We start from the raw sequence: 12,103 nt of genomic DNA on the forward strand, positions 1-12,103 counted from the left end.
CTACAGTGCAGAAGGAGGCCATTCGGCCCATCGAGTCTGCACCGACCACAATCCCACCCAGGCCCTACCCCCACATATTTTACCCGCCAATCCCTCTAACCTACACATCCCAGGACTCTAAGGGGCAATTTTTTTTTTTAACCTGGCCAATCAACCTAACCCGCACATCTTTGGACAGTGGGAGGAAACCAGAGCACCCGGAGGAAACCCACGCAGACACGAGGAGAATGTGCAAACTCCACACAGACAGTGACCCGAGCCTGGAATTGAACCCAGGACCCTGGAGCTGTGAAGCAGCAGTGCTAACCACTGTGCTACCGTGCCGCCCACAGAAGAGACCATTCAGCCCATTGAGGCGGTGCCGGCACACAGGAAACACCTGAACTCCCACCTAATCCCATTTACCAGCACTTGATCCAAAGCCTTGAATGTTATGGCGTGCCAAGTGCTCATCCAGGTACTTTTTAAAGGATGTGAAGCATTCCGTCTCTACCACCCTCCCAGGCAGCGCATTCCAGACCGTCACCATCCTCTGGGTAAAAACGTTTTTCCTCACATCCCCCGTGAACCTCCTGCCCCTCACCTTGAATTTGTGTCCCCTCATGGCTGACCCTTCTACGAAGGGGAACAGCTTCTCCCTATCCACTCTGTCCATGCCATGTTGCAGCTGTACAAAACTCTGGTGCGGCCGCACTTGGAGTATTGCGTACAGTTCTGGTCGCCGCATTATAGGAAGGATGTGGAAGCATTGGAAAGGGTGCAGAGGAGATTTACCTGGAGGATATAGCCTGGTATGGTGGGAAGGTCCTATGAGGAAAGGCTGAGGAACTTGAGGCTGTTTTCGTTAGAGAGAAGAAGGTTAAGAGGTGACTTAATAGAGGCATACAAGATGATCAGAGGATTAGATAGGGTGGACAGTGAGAGCCTTTTTCCTCGGATGGTGATGGCTAGCACAAGGGGACATCGCTTTAAATTGAGGGGTGATAGACATAGGACAGATGTCAGAGGTAGGTTCTTTACTCAGAGAGTAGTAAGGGCGTGGAATGCCCTGCCTGCAGCAGTAGTGGACTCGTCAACATTAAGGGCATTTAAATGGTCATTGGATAAACATATGGATAATATTGGAATAGTGTAGTCTAGATGGGCTTTAGATTGGTTTCACAGGTCAGCGCAACATCGAGGGCCGAAGGGCCTGTACTGCGCTGTAATGTTCTATGTTCTATGTTCTATGCCCCTCATAATCCTGTACACCTCGATCAGGTCACCCCTCAGTCTTCTCTGCTCCAACGAAAACAGTCCGAGCCTATCCGATCTCTCTTCATAACTTAAATGTTCCATCCTAGGCAGCATCCTGGTGAATCTCCTCTGCAACCCCTCCAGTGCAATCACAACCTTCCGATAACGTACAGAACTGCACACAGTACTCCAGCTGTGGCCTCACCAAAGTTCCACACAGCATCAATGTTGTTTTGTAACTTCAACAAACAGGGATATATTGTCGTGAATCCCCTCATATAAGTCATTGATATTGATTGTGGATAGCTGAGACCCAATTACTGATCAGCCATGATAGTGATGAATGGTGGAGCAGCCTCGAACGGCCTCCTCCTGCTCCTATCTTCTATGTTTCTCTTTCTTATAGCACCCCACCAGTTAGATCATGCCATTCTTAAAATATATTCCCCCTCTCTGTTTTCTGTCCATTAGCCAATCCCCTCAATCGTGCTAATATTATCCCCAATCCCATCAGCCCTGTATTAGTAACAGCCAGAATGCTCACTGTAAAACCGTTAACTTCTGCTGATCTCACTCAATTGCAGAGAGCATAGAATCATAGAATCCGACAGTGCAGAAGGAGGCCATTCGGCCCATTGAGTCTGCACCGACCACAATCTCACCCAGGCCCTATCCCCATAACCCCATGCATTTACCCTAGCTAGCCCCCCTGACACTAAGGGGCAATTTAGCATGGCCAATCCACCTAACCTGCACATTTTTGGACTGTGGGAGGAAACCGGAGCACCCAGAGGAAACCCACCCAGACATGGAGAGAATGTGCAAACCCCACACAGACAGTGGCCCAAGGCCGGAATTGAACCCTGGTCCCAGGCCCTGTGAGGCAGCAGTGCTAACCACTGTGCCACCGTGCCGCCCCAGATATCATTAAGTCAGTATTATGCTGAAACAAGGATGTGCTTCCACTGTACACAGCTTTCTTTTTTATCCTTGAAATCTAGGTGAAGGCACAAGGCCCATAACAGGGAACACCACAAACCTTGGAGGAAACAGAATGGAAACACAATCTATCAGTCATAGAACAGAACCATTGAATCCCAGTAGTACAGAAGGAGGCCATTTGGCCCATCGATCCTGCACCGACAACAATCCCATCCAGGCCCTATCCCCGTAACCCCACGTATTTACCCCGTCAATCTGCTGACATTTAGCATGGCCAATCAACCTGACTCGCACATCTTTGGACTGCGGGAGGAAACCGGAGCACCCGGAGGAAACCTACGCAGACACGGGAAGAACGTGCAAACTCCACACAGACAGTCACCCAAGACCAGATCTGAACTCAGGTCCCTGGCGCTGTGAGGCAGCAGTGCCACCACAACACATACATTTTAAAGCACAGAGATTGTAGGAGGAAGTGAAAAATAAAGGCGGGAAAAGCATTTTAAAGCTTCTATCTAAAAGAATGAGTTGGAGGAGGATGTGTTGTGATGCCAGATATGGGCATGCAGCAGCTGACTGGCACTGGGTATGCAACAATTTTATTATTGCCCCGTTGTAGTAACATTGGGAGCTATCAGCTGCACGTACACAGAGATAGGGAAGCCTGTGCACTGCTCTTTGGCATATTTAAATCATAATGAACCTTTATTCAATGAATATTCAAGTGGCATGTGATGCCAAAAATGTAATTATCCAGTCTGAAGCATGACTAAGTTCTGACTCAGTTATCTGTGAATAAGATGGCTTCGGAGAAACGGATAACTTCAAATCAGCTCATGGGCAACAATGGCTTTGGGTTGAAGACATGGTTAATGACTTCTAATTTCACTCGCAAAGTCTTCTGCACACAACGTCTATTCATAGGTACAGATGGATCCATTGTGCTTTTTTTTGTTGAAGAGGGGTGTCTACATTTCCGCAGCTCAGGGGCACACTCATCTGTAAGAAATCCCAAAAGATGCTTGGAATATATTGAGTGTGGCAGAGAAATAGGATTACCATCCCAGTAGACCATTCTCAGGAGATCTTCAGTTTTCGGCAAGTAAGATTCAAGTAATTCAGAGAACCCACATCTCAGGTTTGGCTACCGTGGTATAGCAGTCTGACATTGCCTTGAGATGACTATCTTGCCATTAAGCTTGTTGATTATTCGCATATAAATACTGAAGGTGTTCATGTGAGACCTTGTAGTTTGCTATCTTAATTCAGGAGGTAGCTCGCTTAAAATATATGGGATGCTGCCTTTATTAAAATAACAGGAAAAGGCACTCCAGACAAAGTTAAATACATGAATATTCAGTCTGACTTCAAGGCAAAAGAACATTACTGCACTGTAACTTGGCTCAGTGGGATTCCTGCCCCCCCCCCCACCCCCCCCCCCCCACCCTCACCCCGCCACAGTGTGTATTGTGGCAGTGGAGATGGTCCATCATTGGCCACAGCAGGATTTTCTGCTCCGCTGCTGTCAACAGGGTTTCCCACTCTTCACACCTTCTGCCGCCGGGGTACCCACGGCAGGGGGTCACTGACGGTGGGACCGGAAGACCCCACTGGCCAGAAAATCCTGCTCATAATTTTTGATTTGATTTGAGTTGATTTGATTTATTATTGTTACGTGTATTAGTATACAGTGAAAAGTATTGTTTCTTGCGCGCTATACAAAGCATGCATTATAGGAAGATTGTGGAAGCATTGGAAAGGGTGCAGAGGAGATTTACTAGGATGTTGCCTGGTATGGTGGGAAGATCTTATGAGGAAAGGCTGAGGGACTTGAGGCTGTTTTCATTAGAGAGAAGAAGGTTAAGAGGTGACTTAATAGAGGCATACAAGATGATCAGAGGATTAGATAGTGAGAGCTTTTTTCCTTGGATGGTGATGGCTAGCACGAGGGGACATAGCTTTAAATTGAGGGGTGATAGATTTAGGACAGATGTCAGAGGTAGGTTCTTTACTCAGAGAGTAGTAAGGGCGTGGAATGCCCTGCCTGCAGCAGTAGTGGACTCGCCAACATTAAGGGCATTTAAATGGTCATTGGATAAACATATGGATGATATTGGAATAGTGTAGGTTAGATGGGCTTTAGATTGGTTTCACTGGTCGGCGCAACATCGAGGGCCGAAGGGCCTGTACTGCACTGTAATGTTCTATGTTCTATACCATTCATAAAGAAGGAAATGAGGGAATGCAGAATGTAATGTTGCAGTCATAGCTAGGGCGTAGAGAAAGATCAACTTAATGCAAGGTAGGTCCATTCAAAAGTCTGACAGCAGCAGGGAAGAAGCTGTTCTTGAGTCGGTTAGTACGTGACCTCAGACTTTTGTATCTTTTTCTCGACGGAAGAAGGTGGAAGAGAGAATGTCCGGGGTGCGTGGGGTCCTTAAGTATGCTGGCTGCTTTTCAAAGGCAGCGGGAAATGGATGGGAGGCTGGTTTGCGTGATGGATTGGACTACATTCACAACCTTTTGTAGTTCCTTACTATCTTGGGCAGAGCAGGAGCCATACCAATTTTTTTACCCCAATCGTATTCCTTTCTAAGCTGAAGGTGCTCCCATTGCCATAGAACCATAGAAAGGTTACAGCATAGAAGGAGGCTATTCAGCCCCTCTTGTTCATGTCAGCCCAATGACACGCAGGTGCCCTTTCTAATCCCACCTTCCCGCACCTGACCCATAGCCCTGTAGCTTCCAGCACTTAAGGTGCAGATCCAGGTACCTTTTAAAAAAGCTTAAGGTCTCTGCCTCCACCACCAACTCGAGCAGTGAATTCCAGACACCCACTATCCTCTGCATAAAAAACGTTCTTCCTCATGTCCCCTTATCTCGAATCTATGTCCCTAGTTCTAGAATTCTCCACCAAGGTGATGCGCGATTAATTCACTCGGGAGGCTGGATCGTACCCAGGAAATAAAGGCTTTTATTAGTAACAAGAATGAAGCATACTGCTTAACAATACAATCCCAGACTAAAGGGTCACTAGGCAGTGCAGTGACCTTTATACTCCTATAGGAAGGCGGAGCCAACCGGAGTGTACCACAGAACAATACCAACAGGTGGAACACCCCAACCCTAACCCCAACAGTGACAACAGTAACATATGTACAAGTACCCATAGTGATAACCATCTATGGTTCAGTACCCATAGTGGTAACCATCTATGGTTCACCACATTCACCCCTCCTTTAAAAACAAAGGCCGGTGGGGCAAAAAAAAACAGTACGAACTGTCCATATATTCACAAGTTCAGTCGTATTGGAGGTCCGCACCATCTCTGCGACCTCCGCAGCACTGGTGGTAGCGCCGGTTCTGGTGACCGTGGTGACCCTCTCTCCAAGGTGGTGTCCAGTGACTCCACCAGTTCCTCACGGACGGGTGGACCTCGAGGTGGCGACAATCTCCTGGACTCAGGCAAGCCTCGAGGTGGTGACAATCTCCTGGACTCAGGCAAGCTGTACACGGGAGTAAGAGGATTAAGTGGAGGTCCCGATACTGCCCGTGCCGTGTCAGGAGGGGAGAGAATGGGCAAAGGAACCCTAACCTGGGGTGCGGGAGCGACGGGGGTTTCCAGGTCCCCTGCAGGCGCCAGATCTCGGATAGAGACCGTGCCCTCTCGCCCGTCAGGATTTGCTACATAGGCATATTGAGGGTTGGCGTGGAGGAGATGGACCTGTTCAACCAAAGGGTCGGACTTGCGGGTCCTAACATGTCGCCGCAGGAGGACAGGTCCTGAGTACGTCAACCAAGACGGCAGTGAGGTCCCAGAGGAAGACTTCCTAGGGAAGGTAAACATCTGCTCATGTGGGGTAGCGTTGCTTGCCGTACACAGGAGGGACCGGATTGAATGGAGCGCATCAGAAAGTACCTCTTGCCAACGGGAGACTGGAAGACCCCTAGACCTCAACGCCAGTAAGACAGCCTTCCAGACTGTAGCGTTTTCTCTTTCGATCTGCCCGTTACCCCTGGGGTTGTAACTCGTAGTCCTACTTGAGGCAATTCCTTTAGAGAGCAGGTATTGCCTCAAGTCATCGCTCATAAACGATGAACCCCTATCACTGTGGATATAACTGGGGTAGCCGAACAGGGTGAAAAGACTCCGCAGTGCTTTGATGACCATGGCAGCGGACATGTCTGAACAGGGAATGGCAAAAGGGAATCGGGAGTACTCGTCAACCACGTTGAGGAAGTACACATTCCGATCCGTCGAAGGAAGGGGGCCCTTGAAATCAACACTCAGTCATTCAAAAGGGCGAGTGGCCTTAATGAGGTGTGTCCTGTCAGGTCGGTAGAAGTGCGGCTTGCATTCAGCACATATCTGGCAGCTTCGAGTTATCGACCTGACATCCTCTATGGAGTAGGGCAGATTCCGGGCCTTTACAAAATGGAAGAGCCGAGTGATCCCCAGATGGCAGAGATCATTGTGGAGGGCCTGTAGCCGGTTCTCCTGCACACTGGCACATGTTCCATGCAACAGGGCATCTGAGGGCTCATTGAGCTTCCCCGGACGGTACATGATATCATAGTTGGAGGTGGAGAGTTCGATTCTCCACCTGAAGATTTTATCATTCTTGATTTTACCCCTTAACGTGTTGTTGAACATGAATGCCACGGACCGCTGGTCCGTGAGCAGGGTAAATCGTTTTTCAGCCAAATAATGGCGCCAATGCCGGACGGCCTCCACAATGGCCTGAGCCTCTTTTTCCACAGAGGAGTGCTGAATTTCAGGGCCTTGGAGGGTGCGAGAAAAAAAGGCGACGGGCCTGCCCGCCTGGTTAAGTGTGGTGGCCAGGGCGAAATCAGAAGCATCACTCTCCACCTGGAAGGGGATGGACTCATCGACAGCGTGCATCGTGGCTTTCGCGATGTCAGCTTTTATCCCTTCAAAGGCTAAAGCGAGCCTCTGCTGCCAGGGGAAAAGAGGTAGATTTTATGAGCGGACGGGCTTTGTCCGCGTAATTGGGAACCCATTGTGCGTAATACGAGAAGAAGCCTAAGCATCTTCTCAGTGCTTTGATGCTAGTGGGTAGGGGAAGTTCAAGGAGGGGACGCATACGGTCTGGATCGGGGCCGACGACCCCGTTTTCCACCACGTATCCGAGGATTGCTAGGCGGTGCTTGCTGAATACACACTTCTCCCTGTTATAGGTCAGATTCAGGCGAGACGCAGTGCGTAAAAACTTCAGGAGGTTGGTGTCGTGGTCCTGTTGGTCATGGCCGCAGATAGTGATGTTGTCCAGGTACGGGAAGGTAGCCCGTAGCCCGTTTTGGTCCACCATTCGGTCCATTTCACGCTGGAAGACCGAGACCCCATTAGTGACGCCGAAAGGGACTCTTAAGAAGTGGTAGAGACGGCCATCCGCCTCAAAGGCCATGTATTTTCGGTCCTCTGGGTGAATGGGGAGCTGGTGGTAGGCTGACTTCAAGTCGATGGTGGAGAACATCCGGTACTGCGCAATCTGATTGACCATGTCAGATATGCGCGGGAGAGGGTACGCGTCCAGCTGCGTGTACCTATTAATGGTCTGACTATAGTCTATGACCATCCAGGGCTTGTCTCCAGTCTTAACCACCACGACTTGTGCTCTCCATGGACTAGTGCTAGGTTGAATGATCCCTTCCCTGAGGAGCCGCTGAACCTCAGATCTAATAAAGATCCGATCTTCAGCGCTGTAACGCCTGCTCTTAGTTGCGATGGACTTGCAGCCTGGCACGAGATTTTCAAATAAAGAAGGCGGGGTGAGTTTGAGTGTCGAGAGACTGCACGTGGAGCGCGCTGGGCAATTTGGAGGGTGCTGTTCTCCCACTGAAAGTGGAGGGAGTGGCCCATCGTACCGCAGGGTCACACTCCTCAGGTGGACCATAAAGTCTAGCCCCAGGAGTACCGGAGTGCAAAGGTGCGGTAACACGAGGAGCCTGAAGTTCTCATAAACTGTGCCCCGCACCGTTAGAGTTACCACGCAGCTCCCAAGAACGGTAACAGATCGAGACCACGACGCCATAGAAATTGTCTGCCTGACAGTTTGTACTCGGAGAGCACGCCGTTTCACGGTGTCCGGATGAATGAAAGTCTCCGTGCTCCCGCTGTCAAACAGACAATGTATCAGGCGTCCGTTTACCTCTATGTCCATCATGGACTTGTCGAGTCTGTGAGGCTTGGCCTGGTCCAGGATGGTTGACGCCACTGTTGAATCCCGAGTGCAACCGCAGGCAGCTGAGATGGTCGATGATGAGGACCCCTGCTGGTCGTCTGCGGCCGGTGTCGACCAAAATGGCTGCGCCCATGGATCGCACGTGGCCGATGGCGTTGAAAGTGGTGGCACTCGCAGGTCGCACGTGTCTTGCGTCGTCGTCCTCAGGAATGGCGGCGCCCGTGAATCGCACGTGGTTGAAGACATCGACGAAGCTGGAGACGAGGAGACGGATCCTGGGGAGTTACACGCAGCACTGCTTGGCTTAGAAGGTGGCTTCGCTCGGCACACTTTAGCATAGTGCCCTTTCTTCCCACAAGTGGGGCAAAATACCGTCCTGGCCGGACATCGCTGACGAGGGTGCTTCGCCAATCCACAGAAGTAGCACCGTGGGCCACCTGGAGCTGCCGCCACCGTCAGGTCCGAGGTTGAAAGCACGATTGCGCAGTTCCTAGGAGCCGCTGGGTAGAGTTGAGTCGCTGGCTGTACTTGCCACGATGTTCCCACGTGGTCGGTGGGGTAAGTTTCAAGACTTCTGGAGGCCGTTTCCATCGCATCTGCCAATTCCACCGTCTTAGCTAGGTCCAAGTTACCTTGCTCTAGCAGCCGCAGGCGAACATAGGATGAGCCGATTCCCGCCACGAACGCATCTCGGATCAGATCGTTGGTGTATTGAGTAGCCGACACTGGCTTGCAATTGCAGGCTCTGGCTAGCTGCTGAAGTTCGCGCAGGTACTGTCCCGTTGTTTCGCTGGGCTGCCGCCGTCGAGCGGCTAGTAGGTGCCGAGCATGAATCTCGTTTGGCGGTTTATGGTACAGCTTCTTAAGTAATTCGATGGCCTCTTTGTAGTCTTGTGAATCGTGGATTGTTGCATACACAGTGTCGCTTACCCTCGCGTGGAGGACCCGCAATCTGTCGGCGTCGGTTTGGACTGCTGTTGAGGAGTCGATATAATCCTGGAAACACTTCAACCAATGGTCGAAAGTGTTCGACGCTCCAGCGGCACGCGGATCTAAGGTAAGCCGATCGGGTTTTAACATTTGCTCCATGGTGTTTTTTCTTTCAAAACAAAAATTGTTGCTCATAAAATTGATGCGCGATTAATTCACTCGGGAGGCTGGATCGTACCCGGGAAATAAAGGCTTTTATTAGCAACAAGAATAGAGCATACTGCTTAACAATACAAGCCCAGACTAAAGGGTCACTAGGAAGTGCAGTGACCTTTATACTCCTATAGGAAGGCGGAGCCAACTGGAGTGTACCACAGAACAATACCAACAGGTGGAACACCCCAACCCTAACTCCAACAGTAACAAGAGTAACATATGTACAAGTACCCATAGTGGTAACCATCTATGGTTCACCACACAAGGTAAACAATTTTATCCTGTCCACTCTATCTCTTCCCCTTATCATTTCTACACCTCCATCAAGTTACCCCTCAGCCTTCTTTTTCCCAAGAAAAATAACCCCAACCCATCCAATCTCTCCTCATAGCTACACTTTACTAGGCCTGGCAACATTCTTGCAAACCTCCTCTGCACTCTCTCCAGAACAATTACGTAATATGGTGACCAGAACTGCACATAATATCTCAGTTGTGGCTTCACCGGGGGAATGGGGTTTACAACTACCAGCACCCTAAAATACCATAGGTTAGATCTTGACTGTACATTAGTGGGAAGCAAGTGATAGAATCCAATGGAAATAAAAACTGCCAACGTGCTTTCCACTATCCACACAAGGACAAGGTTTACCCCTTTCTCCATAGCCCTTCTGCATACATGAGATAAAACAGTTGGACATTTGACTACGATAGGCAGCACAGTTGATAGAAATACACTCTATGTCAAGGTAGCAATGAAAAACAGGAGCAAATTGGGATCCTGTTCCTTCCTCTACTTCCCAACTCACACTATCACTTTCTCTAACATCATTATACATAAGGTCAATGAATTCAAGACAGGAATCAAAGATGGGAAGATCTTGATCTTTCACTTGAGCTAATTCCACAACAGATGATATGTTTGCCCATTAAAGAAATTTCTTTCAACCGTTGTCCAAATTCCTAGGCCGGAACTTTCTGGCTGTTCACTGCCGTGGCTGCTAGAAAGGACAGAGAATTTGGCGCTCAGTCAAACCTCCATTCACTGCCATGGGACAGGAGAATCCCGCTGGCATCAACGTCAGAGAATCTCACCCAAGGTATCAGCAAAACACCAGCCCTCCGCAACTGAACAACTACATCCTGATTCCTTCCTCAGAAACTGGGGCCTGCATCTGCCTCCAAAATAAGGGAATAAAGTTGAAGGATTATGTTTTGTTGTGTGGTAGGGGTTTAGATGGAGTTTGGGGATTGTCTATGTAATGACTTCAATCAGACAATTGAGGTTGGCCTATTGGAATATGAGCTCCCTGATTAAGGAGCCAATTAATGGGCCAATCAGGGAGTCTTTTCCTTGCATTTAATCGGGAGTGTCAGTTCCTCTGGCACTCCCAAAGGTAAACACAGTACTCCTTACTGTGTTTACCCCAGTCCAACGCCAGCATCTCCACATCATGACTCCCAAAGGTAGACAGCTGACTGATAGCACTCTGTGTACTGCTGTTGGAATTGTAAACAAAGGGATTTTTGTGAAGGGACTTCTGCCTCTAAAGACTTATTACGGTCTAATCTAACTGTGTTCCATAGTTTTCTTAACCAGAACAATTCATGTATGTTTTTATACATTTGGACTTCCACATCTCTCATCTCAGCCATATGTGATCAGACATCATTATATCAGCATCATGTATGCTTCTGATGTTAACCCTTTACAGAATGTAAATGCCACATGCTGGTTCACAGGTGCCAATCTCTCAGAATCTGACCTAGACGTGTGTTAGTATACTTGCATGGAACATGGTCAGAAATGAGAGCTGCAAACAGATTCCAAAGTATGTTTTTTTTTCATTAATTCTTGGGATATAGGCGTCACTATTGAGGGCAACATTTATTTCCTATCTGTTGTTGTGCTTGGGTATTGGGCCTCCTGCAGAATTCTAAAGTACAGAGGGATCTGAGGATCCAAAAGTTAGCATGCAGGTACAGCAAGTGATTAGCAAGAGAAATGAAATGTTGTCATTTGTTGCAAGGGGAACAGAATGTAAAATAGGGATATTCTGTCACAGTTGTACAGGGCAGTGATGAGACCTTGGGGGCGATTTTCCAACCTCGCCGCGCCTGGCACAGAACGCTGATCCTGGAAAATAGTGTGCGGGCCTAAGAATTGGTTCCGCGCCCGGCGTCATCAGTTTGCAATGGTTCTGGTCCCTTACTAATGGCGCCCAGAGAGGCCGCGAGGCACATTAGCATATTTAAAGTAAAATGCTTAGCCTGTTCAAAACTAGATTCTGCCAGCTTCTGGGATCTTCCGATCTTTGGACGCCGCGCAAATCCAGCGAGAATCACTACTGGCCTCCACTAGCGGGGACCAGGCACAATGGGCACACGAGGAGGCCCCTGAAGCCCCTGAGTGGTCAGGGACATGGCTGGGCGGTGCCCATCGGGTTCAGTGAGTGGGCAAAGTCCTGGCAAATGGAATATAATATGGAAAAGTCTGAAATAGATAGGAAAAATAAAAAGGAAGCATGTTATCTAAACGGTGATTGATTGCAAACTGTACCTGCATACTGAGATACA

The sequence above is a fragment of the Mustelus asterias genome, chromosome 22 (genome assembly GCF_964213995.1).
Source record: "Mustelus asterias chromosome 22, sMusAst1.hap1.1, whole genome shotgun sequence".
In the NCBI taxonomy this organism is placed as follows: Eukaryota; Metazoa; Chordata; class Chondrichthyes; order Carcharhiniformes; family Triakidae; genus Mustelus; species Mustelus asterias.